The following is a 16,539-nucleotide window of genomic DNA, read 5'->3' as shown; positions in this document are numbered from 1 at the left end:
ATCAACATACACACGTAATACATCAGAAAAAGTTCCCTAGCGGACTAACACAACATACGGAAGAGGGGGAAGAGGGGGGGGAGAGAGAGAGAGAGAGAGAGAGAGAGAGACAGGGAAATAGACACTTATCGTTGATAATATTTTTTTACTAATCTCACAGTAATCATATACTTTGCACACAAACCGCAGCCCGTCTCTGTCGGAACCAGCCCTCCTTAGGAAGGTTGTTGGCTCTGAATGTCCGAGAGGGGTCTCCCCTTTCCCGTCTTCTACTGTTGTTCACTCTGGAAGATGCTCCTAGGAAAGGCTAGCCAGCTGTGTTTACGGTTCCCATTGGGTGATGAGAGTAGCGTACTACAGTGATTTGAGAAGAGTAGTACAGTAGGATGATTTGAAGAGTAGTCGGATGGAAAGTATTCACCCCCTTGACATTTTTCCGATTTTGTTGCCTTACAACCTGGAATTAAAATCGATTTTTGGGGGTGTTTGTATCATTTGATTTGAACAACATGCCTACCACTTTGAAGATGCAAAATCATTTTTATTGTGGAACAAACAAGAAATAAGACAAAAAAACTGAAAGCTTGAGTGTGCTTAATTATTCACCCCCCCTCAAAGTCAATACTTTGTAGAGCCACCTTTTGCAGCAGTTACAGCTGCAAGTCGCTTGGGGTATGTCTCTATAAGCTTGACACATCTAGCCACTGGGATTTTTGCCCATTCTTCAAGGCAAAACTGCTCCAGCTCCTTCAAGTTGGATGAGTTCCGCTGGTGTAAAGCAATCTTTAAGTCATACCACAGATTCTCAATTGGATTGAGATCTGGGCTTTGACTAGGCCATACCAAGACATTTAAATGTTTCCCCTTAAACCACTCAAGTGTTGCTTTAGCAGTATGCTTAGGGTCATTGTCCTGTTGGAAGGTCTCAAATCTCTGGAAGACTGAAACAGGTTTCCTTCAAGAATTTCCCTGTATTTAGCGCCATCAATCATTCCTTCAATTCGGACCAGACTCCATGTCCCTGCCAATGAAAAACAATTCCACAACATGATGCTGCCACCACCATGCTTCACTGTGAGGATGGGGGTAATGTGAGATGTTGGTTTGCGCCAGGCATAGCGCTTTCCTTGATGGCCAAAAAGGTCAATTTTAGTCTCATCTGACCAGAGTACCTTCTTCCATATGTTTGAGGAGTCTCCCACATGCCTTTTGGCCAACACCAAACGTGTTTGCTTATTTTCTTCCGTTTACGTTTGCAATTGCAACAAATAATCTGCTCAGACCCCAACCAAGGAACATCAAAAGTTGTGCTATAAATTCACAGACAACACAAAGATTCCTTGATGTCCTTCCAGATTCCCTCTGTCTACCCAAGGACGCCAGAGGACAAAAATCAGTTAACCACCTAACTGAGGAACTCAATTTAACCTTGTGCAATACCCTAGATGCAGTTGCACCCCTAAAAACTAAAAACATTTCTCATAAGAAACTAGCTCCCTGGTACACAGAAAATACCGGAGCACTGAAGCAAGCTTCCAGAAAATTGGAACGGAAATGGCGTCACACCAAACTGGAAGTCTTCCGACTAGCTTGGAAAGACAGTACTGTGCAGTGCCGAAGAGCCCTTACTGCTGCTCGATCATCCTATTTTTCTAACTTAATTGAGGAAAATAAGAACAATCCGAAATTCCTTTTTGATACTGTCGCAAAGCTAACTAAAAAGCAGCATTCCCCAAAAGAGGATGACTTTCACTTTAGCAGTGATAAATTCATGAACTTCTTTGAGGAAAAGATTATGATTATTAGAAAGCAAATTACGGACTCCTCTTTAAATCTGCGTATTCCTTTAAAGCTCAGTTGTCCTGAGTCTGCACATCTCTGCCAGGACCTAGGATCAAGAGAGACGCTCAAGTGTTTTAGTACTATATCTCTTGACACAATGATAAAATAATCATGGCCTCTAAACCTTCAAGCTGCATACTGGACCCTATTCCAACTAAGCTACTGAAAGAGCTGCTTCATGTGCTTGGCCCTCCTATGTTGAACATAATAAACGTCTCTCTATCCACCGGATGTGTACCAAACTCACTAAAAGTGGCAGTAATAAAGCCTCTCTTGAAAAAGCCAAACCTTGACCCAGAAAATATTTAAAAACTATCGGCCTATATCGAATCTTCCATTCCTCTCAAAAATTTTAGAAAAGGCTGTTGCGCAGCAACTCACTGCCTTCCTGAAGACAAACAATGTATACGAAATGCTTCAGTCTGGTTTTAGACCCCATCATAGAACTGAGACGGCCCTTGTGAAGGTGGTAAATGAAATTTTAATGGCATCGGACCGAGGCTCTGCATCTGTCCTCGTGCTCCTAGACCTAAGTGCTGCTTTTGATACCATCGATCACCACATTCTTTTGGAGAGATTGGAAACCCAAATTGGTCTACACGGACATGTTCTGGCCAGGTTTAGATCTTATCTGTCGGAAAGATAACAGTTTGTCTCTGTGAATGGTTTGTCCTCTGACAAATCAACTGTAAATTTCGGCGTTCCTCAAGGTTCCGTTTTAGGACCACTATTGTTTTCACTATATATTTTACCTCTTGGGGATGTTATTTGAAAACATAATGTTAATTTTCACTGCTATGTGGATGTCACACAGCTGTACATTTCAATGAAACATGGTGAAGCCCCAAAATTGCCCTTGCTAGAAGCATGTGTTTCAGACATAAGGAAGTGGATGGCTTCAAACGTTCTACTTTTAAACTCGGACAAAACAGAGATGCTTGTTCTAGGTCCCAAGAAACAAAGAGATCTTCTGTTGTATCTGACAATTAATCTTAATGGTTGTACAGTCGTCTCAAATAAAACTGTGAAGGACCTCGGCGTTACTCTGGACCCTGATCTCTCTTTTGAAGAACATATCAAGACCATTTCAAGGACAGCTTTTTTCCATCTACGTAACATTGCAAAAATCAAAAACTTTCTGTCCAAAAATTATGCAGAAAAATTTATCCATGCTTTTGTCACTTCTAGGTTAGACTACTGCAATGCTCTACTTTCCAGCTACCCGGATAAAGCACTAAATAAACTTCAGTTAGTGCTAAATACGGCTGCTAGAATCCTGACTAGAACCAAACAATTTGATCATATTACTCCAGTGCTAGCCTCTCTACACTGGCTTCCTGTCAAAGCAAGGGCTGATTTCAAGGTTTTACTGCTAACCTACAAAGCATTACATGGGCTTGCTCCTACCTATCTCTCTGATTTGGTCCTGCCGTACATACCTACACGTACGCTACGGTCACAAGACGCAGGCCTCCTAATTGTCCATAGAATTTCTAAGCAAACAGCTGGAGGCAGGGCTTTCTCCTATAGAGCTCAATTTTTATGGAACGGTCTGCCTACCCATGTCAGAGACGCAAACTCGGTCTCAACCTTTAAGTCTTTACTGAAGACTCATCTCTTCAGTGGGTCATATGATTGAGTGTAGTCTGGCCCAGGAGGGGGAGGGTGAACGGAAAGGCTCTGGAGCAACGAACCGCCCTTGCTGTCTCTGCCTGGCCGGTTTACCCTCTTTCCACTGGGATTCTCTGCCTCTAACCCTATTACAGGGGCTGAGTCACTGGCTTACTGGGGCTCTCTCATGCCGTCCCTGCAGGGGGTGCGTCACTGAGTGGGTTGATTCACTGATGTGGTCATCCTGTCTGGGTTGGCGCCCCCCCCCCCCCCTTGGGTTGTGCCGTGGCGGAGGTCTTTGTGGGCTATCCTCAGCCTTGTCTCGGGATGGTAAGTTGGTGGTTGAAGATATCCCTCTAGTGGTGTGGGGGCTGTGCTTTGGCAAAGTGGGTGGGGTTATATCCTTCCTTCCTTGCTGTCCCCAGTCCACCTGACCGTGCTGCTGCTCCAGTTTCAACTGTTCTGCCTTATTATTATTCGACCATGCTGGTCATTTATGAACATTTGAACATCTTGGCCATGTTCTGTTATAATCTCCACCCGGCACAGCCAGAAGAGGACTGGCCACCCCACATAGCCTGGTTCCTCTCTAGGTTTCTTCCTAGGTTTTGGCCTTTCTAGGGAGTTTTTCCTAGCCACCGTGCTTCTACACCTGCATTGCTTGCTGTTTGGGGTTTTAGGCTGGGTTTCTGTACAGCACTTTGAGATATCAGCTGATGTACGAAGGGCTATATAAATACATTTGATTTGATTTGATTAGATTTGATTTTGATTTGATTTTGATTTGTGGAGTGTACAGCTTAAAGTGGTCCTATGGACAGATACTCCAGTCTCCGCTGTTGAGATTTCAAATCAAATCAAATCAAATTTTATTTGTCACATACACATGGTTTGCAGCTCCTTCAGTGTTATCTTTGGTCTCTTTGTTGCCTCTTTGATTAATTAATGCCCTCCTTGCCTGGTCCGTGATTTTTGATGGGCGACCCTCTCTTGGCATGTTTGTTGTGGTGCCATATTCTTTCCAATTTTTTTATAATTAATTGAATGGTGCTCTGTGGGATTTTCAATGTTTCGGATATTTTTTTATAACCTATCCCTGACCTGTACTTCTCCACAACTTTGTCCCTGACCTGTTTGGAGAGCGCCTTGCGGTCTTCATAGTGCCGCTTGCTTGGTGGTGCCCCTTGCTTTGGGGTGTTGCAGACTCTAGGGCCTTTCAGAACAAGTGTATATATACTGAGATCATGTGAGAGAGAATGTGACACTTAGATTGCACACAGGTAGACTTCATTTAACTAATTATGTGATTTCTGAAGGTAATTGGTTGCCCCAGATCTTATTTAGGGGCTTCATAGCAAAGGGGGTGAATACATATGCATGCACCACTTTTCCGTTTTTAATTTTCTAGAATTTTTTGAAACAAGTACATTTGTTAATTTCTCTTCACCAATTTGGACTATTTTGTGTATGTCCATTACATGAAATCCAAATAATAATCCATTTAAATTACAGGTTGTAATGAAACAAAATAGGTAAAATGCCAAGAGGGTGAATACTTTTGCAAGGCACTGTTGATTCGCTTTTCTAGATATTTGACTTAGGACTGCTAATCAGCCGTTATAGTGATTGTCCAAGAGGGGAGTTTTCTCCTCTCTCCAACTCGTGTTGTTAGTCAGAGTTTGACCCACTTTCCACGTGTAGCTGCAGCCTGGCGATGTTCTGGTCTAGTCTGGAGGTGAGTTGATTTTCTTCAACTCGTGTTGAAATTCCAAGTTCCAACCATTTTGGCCGAAATGGGCAGTGCCATCAGTCTGACACGCTCTCTGACCTCGCTCGGGGCATAGCTACTTACTATGCACAGTTTATAGGAGATAGATTATCTTTTGGCTCCTGAAATCAAATTCCTATCTTAACAAAAATACTTTCATACCTTTTCATATACAATGTTAAGGATGGAAATATGACAGAAAAAGGGGATATAATTTCCAAGTTAAAGTATTTCCTTTATAACCTTTTTAATTAGGGCTAAGCGTCCCGGGACACCTGTCGACAACTTCTGGTGAAATTGGAGGGCGCTCAATTCAAAAAAGTAATGGATTTTAAACATTTAGGTACATACAAGTGTGTTATATCGGTTAAAAGCTTACATTCGTGTTAATCTAACTGCACTGTCCAATTTACAATAAGCTTTACAGCGAAAGCATGCCATGCGATTGTTTGAGGACGGCGCCCCACATCAACATATTTTTCCAGCTATAACATGTAGTGAAATTTTGTTAGATAAAATCCTTCTTTATATCCCAAAAAGTCAGTTTAGTTGGCGCCATCGATTTGGGTAATTCAATCATTCAACATGCAGAGAAAGGAATCCAAAAAGCTCCGTTAAACTTAGTTAAAACAAGTCAAAATATGTTTCTATTTAATCCTCAGGTACCCTAAAATGTAATTAAACTATAATATTTAACTTGTTAGGGCTAGGGTCCTTTTTTTCTGAATTTCCGCCTAACTGACATGCCCAAAGTAAACTGCCTGTTACTCAGGCCCAGAAGCCAGGATATGCATATAACTGGCACCATTGGATAGAAAACACTTTGAAGTTTGTAGAAATGTTAAAATAATGTATGAGACTATAACACAATAGATATGGTAGGAGAAAATCCAAAGAAAAAAACAACCGAAAATGGTTTACAATGAAAAGTATAGGGGCATATCCAAATCCAGCTCCCAGATTGCAATTCATATGGCTTCCACTAGATTTCAGGAAGAATTATGAGTTTTAGTTTTAGTACTGGGAGTTGGAAATCTGTGAAATCTGAAGTCTGTGAATGTGCGACGATGAGGACTCGCACCTGCTAATATCGTTTTCCTATTGAACATGCTCTTTCCGTATTAATGCCATCACAAAATAAAAACCAATATGACATTAGTTTTCTACAGATCATCTCTGACCATTCCTCACGTTCTTAAGTTAGAAATATTCTTCCAGTATTCGCTTTTAGGATGTGTTAGAGTTTCAGGGGGAAAAATTCTGCTAACAAAGATATTACTTTGGTTAATAGTGGAGAGGAATTTACAACTGGGTGTGAAGTGTCAAAGCGGCCCAGTTCCCTCCTCCCCTATTCTGTGGGTGAGGGAAGGTCTGGTTATTGTCATCCATTGCCAAGCTGATCTGACCCATTCAAATCCTCACAGGACAGTCATGACAGTTCTCATATACTGTACTGTACACTGAGTGTATACAACATTAGGAACACCTTCTCAATAATGAGTTGCACCCCATTTTCCCCTCAGAACAGCCTCGATTTGTCAGGGCATAGGCTCTACAAGATGTCCAAAGCATTCCATAGGGATGCTGGCCTATCTTGACATCCACATCGATGCTGGCTGGATGTCCTTAGGGTGGTGGACCATTCTTGATACACAAGGGAAACTGTTGAGCATGAAAAACCCAGCAGCACTGCAGTTCTTGACACACTCAAACTGGCACCTACTACCCCGTTCAAAAGCACTGCAATATTTTGTCTTGCCCATTCACCCTCTGAATGGCACACATACACAATCTATGTCTCAATTGTATTAAGGCTTAAAAAATCATTCTTTAACCTGTATCCTCCCCTTCATTTACAACAGATTTAACAGGTGACATCAATAAGCCATCATAAGTTTCACCTGAATTTACCTGGTCAGTCTATGTCAACCGCTACGACTGCTAAATAGATAACCAACTAGCTACCTGGACTATCTGCATTGGCCCTTTTTGCACTAACTCTTTTGACTCTATGCACACTCACTGAACTCTACCCACACACTCACACTGACACTCCAACACATACACACACACAAAACACATACACACAGGCACACATTCGCCACACACACACTTACACACATCCACACTCGTCACATACAGTACGCTGCTGCTCCTGTCTATTAGCTTTCCTGTTGCCTAGTCACTTTACCCCTACCGACATGTACATATCTACCTACATTTCCTTGTACCCCTGCCCATCGACTCAATACTTGATAGCCAAGCTATCATTGCTCATTGTGTATTTATTCCTAGTGTTACGTTTTTTTTCTATTAATATCATTTTTTTAATTTTGTGTTCTGCACTTTTAGGAATGGCCTATAAGTAAGCATTTCACTGTTCATCTATAATTTAAATTGTCATGGAAAGAGCAGGCGTTCCTACTGTTTTGTACACTCAGTGTACAAGAAGTATATTGGGTGTACACTTTTTTTGTTCCACTGTGAGCAGATTTCATTCAAACAAGCAAACTGTACTGTAAGAACCTATAATATAGCAATAGTCTGTGATTTGTATGAAGTAAAAGTTTTGGTGGAATAATCCTTTAATTCATTGCCATTTACTCAGCTGGGCCAGGGGCGCTTTAATTAGGTCAGGTGGAAATGTCCGACAGATCTCAACTCCATAAAAGAAGGAAATTGCCATCGCCTGATCTCGCTGCTTTCTCTTCCTTAACTCCATCTGATCCAGAAGTTCTGTGCGTCCATGAATCCACACTACTCAGTAAATATACCACTTTATGGTTAAAGGAATTCCTGCCTCAGTCTCATCCATTCCTCTGTCACCTGACACGTGTTCACCTTCACTGTCAGTCATCCTACCTGTCCAGCTACCCACACAGATTCCACTAATCTTTCAACTATACTATAAATTGTTATTTTAGTCATTACCAAACAGCCTGAATGGATATTACAAACACTTAATTCAGTTCAACATTTCTCTCTGACTTTATGATAAGAGGAGTTATTTCACTCTTAAATCTACATAAAGTCATAATGCTGCACGCCATAATTAATAGCAGGAGATAATTGTTTGCCAGATAGTTGTTTAATAAATTATCTTTATTTACCTTTATTTAACTAGGCAAGTCAGTTAAGAACAAATTGTTATTTTCAATGACGGCCTAGGAACAGTGGGTTAACTGCCTGTTTGTCAGCTCGGGGGTTTGAACTTCCAACGTTCCGGTTACTAGTCCAATGCTCTAACCACTAGGCTACCCTGCCGCCCATGAGCTAAATGAGCTAATTCCTATTGTGCGTATTAATTGCTGAGAAGTCAATTAAAATGTACAGTGAAGGGGCAGGGGATCTAATACTGCAGTCAGATTCAGTGTCATAAATACCTGATTGTCATACTGATACATTAGTGTGTACTAACTACCCACCAACCATAATAAGCTCTTAAATTAGATTCCCTGTCACCTTTTGTTACCTTTAGCCACATATTAACTATGTATTTTTCACATTACAGTCATGTGTGCATACATCTAACATATGGGTAGTCCATGGAATCAAACCCACTAACCTGGCATTACATGCACCATGCACCAACTGAGCTACAAAGGATCACAAATAAGTACATATTCTCAGCCACACAGCTAAGTAACGAACAGCTTTAAGAGTTGGAACTATTTCACACAATTTGTCCCTTGGTTGGAGTTCTTTCTATGCTTTTCCTGAGATCTCAAGCGCATTTCATAGACTGGTTTCATAGCCTGGGAAGACCTGACAAGAACTTGATGTCTTGAGATATTGCTTCAATATATCCAAATAGTTTTTCCTCCTGATGATGCCATCTATTTTGTTAAGTGCACCAGTCCCTCCTGCATCAAAGCAACCCCACAACATGATGCTGCCACCCCCGTGCTTCACGGTTGGGATGGTGTTCTTCGGCTTGCTAGCCTCCCCTTTTTCTTCCAAACATAATGAGGGTCATTATGGCCAAACAGTTCTATGTTTGTTTCATAAGATCAGAGGACATTTCTCCAAAAAGTACAATCTTTGTCTCCATGTGCAGTTGCAAACCGTAGTCTGGCTTTTTTATGGTGGTTTTGAAGCAGTGGCTTTTTCCTTACTGAGCGGCCTTTCAGGTTATGAAACGTACTGTAGGACTCGTTTTACTGTGGATATAGATACTTTTGTGCTTTTCTGTTGTTCTGGGATTGATTTGCACGTTTCGCAACAAAGTACGTCCATCTCTAGGAGACAGAACACGTCTCCTTCCTGAGCGGTATGACGGCTGCGTGGTCCCATGGTGTTTATACTTGTGTACTATTGTTTGTACCTATGAATGTGGTACCTTCAGGCGTTTGGAAATTGCTTCCAAGGATGAACCAGACTTTTGGAGTTCTACAATTTTTTCTTTGTGGTCTTGGCTGATTTCTTTTGATTTTCCCATGATGTCAAGCAAAGAGGCACCGAGTTTGAAGGTAGGCCTTGAAATACATCCACATGTACACCTCCAATTGACTGAAATTATGTCAATTAGCCTATCAGAAGCTAAGGCAATGACATAATTTTCTGGAATTTTCCAAGCTGTTTAACGGCACAGTCAACTTAGTGTATGTAAACTTCTGACCCACTGGAATTGTGATACAGTGAATTATAAGTGAAATATTCTGTCTGTAAACAATTGTTGGAAAAATGACTTGTGTCATGTACAAAGTAGATGTCCTAACCGACTTGCCAAAACTATAGTTTGTTAACAAGAAATTTGTGGAGTGGTTGAAAAATGTGTTTTAATGACTCGAACCTAAGTATGTAAACTTCCGACTTCAACTGTACATGTAAAGGATACCCGCATTTTATGCATTCTGTTGGGTTGAGTACATTCGAAACTGCAGTTTACTGCTTGAATGTCTAAGGCTTGTTCAAGTCTATCAAAAAATCCCATGAGCAGAAAATCCTTGAAAATAAATTAATAAAGGCTAGAAGTTACACAGTGTTATCCAGAATGCGAATTGAAATCCCTGAAAATCCCTTCAATAACTTATGAAGTACTGAAGGTTGCCAGGAATGGTGAAGAGAAAAGGATTACATAAAAACACAGAAAAGGGGAATGACATACCTACTTTCTATTCAGTGGGACAGAACACCTGTAGGCAATATAGGCATGATCGGAAACTGGCTTTCCATAACTGTATAGTACCTTCCATCAGAGCCCACAGAAAGAATGTACCCAAACCAACAATAATGCTCTTAGTATTATTTCTAATGAACATGATTAGAAATTAGATGATTGTTAACTACAAATCAGAAGGATATCATGGCCTGCACTCTTAGAAAAAAAGTGTCTGCATAGAACCAAAAAGGGTTCCAACATTTGCTTCTTCTTTCACCTAACCAAAATTGGTTCCATATAAAACCCTAAGGGCCTTCTGCCCTATGGGCCGTTCTGGCACGGACAAGGTTGCTTACTTACTATAAGTCAGAGTGAAGATCTTTATGAATGTTTAATGTACATCAAAGTGTTAGCCACCTAGTGCATGTAAGCCTAGCCAGCCTTCTCCTCAGGCTTGCTTTAAGTGTGTGTCACATGTTTTTGCACCCTTTTTTACATCTGTGTAATGGGTCAGACCAGCTGGCACTCTCTCTTTCTTCCCTCGAGCAGTGCCCTCTGCCCGAGTCCAGCACCCTACACTTTGCCAGGGAGTGCCAGATGTTCTACCATTGATTACATCCACGTTAGTCGGGAGTTTTTTGCAACTGAGTTTGTGTGAAATGAAGGGGATAATAGACAGCCCTGAGGTATCTCTTTAGTATAATTACTGTTCTATAACAACAGCTTAATGTACTAGTAAACAGGATGTTAGGTCTATGAGTCTTTTATGTAGGGAAAGTCTGATTTCCAGGTGACTACCTCATTAAGCTGGTTGAGAGAATGCCAAGAGTGTGCAAAGCTGTCATCAATGCAAAGGGTGGCTACTTTGAAGAATATAAATATAATATATCATTTGATTTGTTTGACACTTTTTTGGTTACTACACATATTACTATTCCATATGTCATATTTCATAGTTTTGATGTCTTCACTATTATTCTACATTGTAGAAAATAGTAAAAATAATGAAAAACCCTAGAATGATTAGGTGTGTCCAAAAGTTTGACTGGTACTGTAAATATACACATCACATGCGACTCGTAATAAGACTAAGCAGTTAGCCTATTAAAATGTGCATCTGACTCCATAAAGATAATTAAAATATACAAGCAAGGATTAGGCAATAAGTTGACGTTGACTAGAAATAAATGGTCTGAGAATTGTCCACATCAAAAGCAGATATTTAATTAACATTGTACAATGAATGGATTCAGAGGCATACAGCTTATGTTACAAAGCATTAACAAGCATTACAAAGCATACTTCTAGGCATATAGATAAAGGACATAGCATGAAGAAAGAGATGTCTATCAGGCCAGAGGCCTAGGAAATGAGAATTGATCATACAACCTTCCTCCATGGACTGGATACAGGATGAGACAGAACAAAGACATGAAGCTGTAAGCTTTCAACCCAAAACCAACCACAATTGACCAATGAAACGATACCAAGTTTACAGTAACCTAAACACTTCCAGGCATAATCTCCACAGAGTGTCACAGCATTTAAAGTCTTGTGTGGGGGATGAGATCAATGTAAATTAACTAGAATTCCTGACCAATTCTCAGAGTTCACCATGTGCAGATACAAGTAACCACAGAGATCATACATCCATATAGATAGCATCAGAGTTATCCTCAGTGAACAAGTTTCAGATAGAATAATATTATAGTCGGAATCCTGAGTGGCGCTGTGGTCTAAGCCACTGCATCGCAGTGTTGTGGCATCACTACAGCCTGGGGTTCGATCCTAGGTTTTGTCACAACCAGCCGTGACCGGGAGATCCATAGGGTGGTGCAAAATTGGTCCAGCATTGTCTGGGTTAGTGCAGGGTTTGGCCTGGGGGGTGGCTCATTTACTTGGCTCATCGTGCTCTAGGGACTCCTTGTGGTGGGCCGGATGCCTGCAGGCTGACCTCAGTCGTCAGTAGAACGGTGTTTCCTCCGACACATTGGTGCAGCTGGCTTCCCGGGTTAAGCAAGCAAGTGTTAAGAAGCGCGGCTTGGCAGGTTATGTTTCGGAGGATACATGACTCGACCTTCGGTTCTCCCGAGCCAGTTGGGGAGTTGCAGCGATGAGACAAGATCATAATCACAAAATTGGGGAGAAAAATAATAATATCCATGTCTGGTATCTATCACATTCAGTAGTCAGTCCTCTGGATACTGTAAAGGCATCAGCATGCTTCAGTTCAGCTGGCTCCTAGCCAAACTCGGCTAGCCAAACCGAACGAGTGTGCTTGCATACTCCCTTAAAAGACCTTCGCTTGAAAAATTAGTAGCAATGGTACTGAGACGCTGTAACCAGTATACACTTCTCAAAATAGTCCGAATTAATCTAAGATAAGTCAAGAAATCGGTCAATTTTGCATCTAATTAAGATGTTTGGTGCAGTATTTTTCAATGAAAAAATGTGCATGAAAACGAGTCGTCTATCACTGAATGACAACAAATACTTTTTTGATGAATCCCTACTGTTGACCAATCACAGACGAAAGGGCGTAGACTTCGGCTCCAAACTTTGCTGTGTGCCCGAGCAACCGGAAAAAAACTCACTGAGGTCCAAAACGAACAAAAACATCAAAAAAATGATCTTAATATATGCACACACTTTACCAAACTGTTTCAGCTGGAAGGCATGCAGATGCCTTGAGAAAGAGAGACATGTTGGCCCCTCAGAGGGGGAAGGGCTGACTAGTCCTTGGGCATTGTCCTTTGTTCCTGGACCGTTTGCCATGCAACTCCAGGTGTCAGAGAGCACATAAATTAGGGTCGAGCCTACTGGGGGTTCTAACTGGGGATGAGCTTTTCTTTTCCAGTGGAGTTGGCCTCCCACTGGTTCTCATTATCTTTCAATCATCTGACATAGATCTTTCATATGAATGAACCCATCAAGCTGGAAAGGAATGATACAGTAAATATGCCTCAGCTACAGCATTTCCCAGGGGAAGCAATCAGAACCCCTCCTTATTTCCTTATCCTACTCCATCTTCCTACATGAATAAAATAGCCTGCAGTCACCGTTTCCCTGGTCGGGGGAACATCATGGGTGTCCAAGCAATCAGGGGCCCTTATACGCATGAAGCTGGAGCTTGTGTCGGCTCCCTCCTGCTGTCAGCCTGTTAGCCCCCCACTCACTGATCCGAGCTGACACACAGGCTGCATGGGACGTCTCACTATGCCTTTGAAACCAATTAAATACGAGGCCCCTTTATTTGAAAATCCATTAAATAAGTCGAGCTCAAGCAGCGGAGTGATGGTATAGGACTAGTATTATCCGGATCACTCACTGTCGCAGGAGTTAGTCAATTCCAGTCTGTATGACGTCTGTGATGTCAGGAAATCTATATGTTTCCTATTTGGGCCATGGAACGAAGTGAATTAGAGCTGCAGCAGGCTCTATGTTAGTCAGAAAGGATATAGGCTGTATGGTAGTAGCAGGATATAGGTTATATACTAGTCAGCAGTATATAAGATCTATGGTAGTGAGCAGGATATAGTCTCTATATTAGTCGAAAGGATACAGGCTCAATGGTAGTCAGCAAGATATAGGCTCTATGGTAGTCGTTAGGGTCGGAACTCCCCACTGGGTTCCCTAGGGTCAAATGGATGTTGAGGCTCACTGTCAACTTGTTGTTTAAATACTGTACCTCATGTTGGGCTAATAGCTAATGTTCTTTGTGCCCTCCCAGCTTCTGCATAAAGTCTCTTTCCTCCAGGAGTTGGCAAATGGTGTGCCTCCCTCTACAATATCAGAAAGGGATTTCCTTCCTCCCAACCCCCATGTAGACGGGTTGGTTGTTTAGCAACAAAACTGAAGCGTGCGCAACTATGGGGCAAAACAGACGGGGTTGGCTTAGACTGACAACATGTACACTATATTTTGTCTCCAAATGTTTTTTGAAAACATAAATACATTTGCACAATGAGCACTTGTTGTCTCTCAAATACATTGTTACAGTTGTTGGTTAGCTAGCTAGCGAATGTTTGCCTAATTAGCATAGACATGACTTCGGTCAAAACACCTGAAAACAAGACACGGTAACAATAACAAGCTTGAACAAGCCACCTACAACTCCCCACATGCCAGATTCTTGTCATTGTTTTAGCTATCTGACTGTTCAGAATCATAACAAAGCACGCCTTCCCGGCCACATCGATGCTGTGCATGATTTTCCTGACATTGTCAACCAACCCGTCTATGTTCCAACACTGCACACTGACGTTCCCCCCCATCTTTCTTTCATGTTATGTGCTTTCGGCCTCATTGGTTGATCCATAGTGGTTGATGTTGCATTCATGTATCCGGAATGAATGGTCTCTAGCAGACGGCAGTTACTGGGACTAATGTATAATGCTCTCCTCTACTGTGCGTCTGAAATTAGACATTTAGTTTATTTATGGTGTTCTGAAAACACGGACTATATAAGCCCCCATAACGCAAAGGTTTCTGCCTCGTGGTGAATGACAAAAGACAGGATTGCCACAATAACATTTAGAGTCATTATTGTCCATTTTACAATGTTTGCATTGATGGTTATGTTTCTTTGCTTGCTTGTACTCTGTCTTTCCTTTCCCTCATTATGACACTCTACTCCAATCATTTGAAAGTGAGCTAACCTATTTCCAAGTGGCATGTTTAATGAACACATGCTTCATTCCTTTCGAGCACGAGCAGTAGAAATGGAGAGAGAGAGGGAAACACTTTGTGTTGTAGCTGTTTGACTGAGGGAAACTGGAATCCCAGTGCACAGTCAGGTTTGGTGCCTCGTTGTTCATGAAGGGGGGCTTGTTTTCATGAAGAGAATGAGGGATTTACCCATGCTGTTATTCACAAACACACGCCTGGGGGTGGTGCTATTCTTGTTTAGTTTGGACTCATTTTTTGCAATTATATTTTTTCCTTATTAGAATGCTGACTTCCAATACAAAGATGACATGAAGGACAGAGAACAAATGTGTTTAATGTGCTCTCTCAGATACAACATTAGATCTACATGCATTTATTTTAATTTTACTAGGCAAGTCAGTTAAGAACAATTTCTTATTTACAATGAGGGACTAGGAAGAGTGGGTTAACTGCTTGTTCAGTGGCAGAATGACCAGCTCAGGGATTTGAACTTGCAACCTTCCAGTTACTAGTCCAACTCTCTAACCACTAGGCTACCCTGCCGCCCCAGTACATACATACAGTATTTACCCACACAAAGCACAAAACACAGGGGCAGATGTGCTGAAAATTGCACCTACCACTGAGTCAAACCATATGTTGTTGTTGACATAGGCTATTCAACATTCGTTACATATCAAACCAGACAATGATTTCAATATGGAAAGCCTTGAAGGAAAAAGGAAACCGCACACTGCTCTTGATAGTATCACCGATCTTTATTAAGCTTACGTATCGGCCACACGGCCTTCGTCAGAGCTCATTTTATTTTGTGGCTGGCAGTTGGCATGAACCAATTTATCGCGTAAATTACGACCTCTCCTATACACAATAGGTGGTGGATATTTAAATTCAGCCGGTAGAGCTGGGTCCGATGATAAAATATGTCAGTGTTTCTTGACCACACCTCCCACTTTCACGAATTCAAAGTATATGTAGTTGTGAACATTACAAAGTGTTCTTTGGCTTTAGCGGGTCTTTTTTGTAGCTGATCATCTCGTGTTTTTTCCAATGCCAAATTCATCCACACATTGTGAGGGATAGCCTCTTCTTAGAATCCTCATGCGCATCTCCGCTGCTTTTTCTAGATAATCCTCTGTGGAGTGGCATATACGGCGCAGTCTGAAAAACTGGCTTCTTGGAAGTCCTCTTTTTAATGGCTCAGGGTGGAAGCTGTCACTCTGTAATATAGTATTTCTGTCTGTTTCTTTTCTGTACAGAGTTGTAAATAGGGTTCCATTTGATTTCTCAATCCACATATCGAGATAGTGAACACGTTGAGTGTCACGTTCAATAGTGAATTTGAGATTAGGGTCAGTGTCTTTGAGTAGTGCCATAAAATCGGACAATTCTTCTTCAGTTCCTTCCCATATACCAAAAATGTCGTCAATATATCGATACCACTTCAGGACTGGAAAATGGATTCTCGTTTACATTATTAACAAAACTTCTTCAAAAAGACCCATATAGAGGTTAGCATAACTAATGTAGAGCCCACCGATGTTCCATT

The sequence above is a fragment of the Oncorhynchus mykiss genome, chromosome 25, assembly GCF_057628025.1.
Source record: "Oncorhynchus mykiss isolate SJ-2025 chromosome 25, ASM5762802v1, whole genome shotgun sequence".
In the NCBI taxonomy this organism is placed as follows: Eukaryota; Metazoa; Chordata; class Actinopteri; order Salmoniformes; family Salmonidae; genus Oncorhynchus; species Oncorhynchus mykiss.
This window is presented reverse-complemented; position numbering follows the sequence as displayed.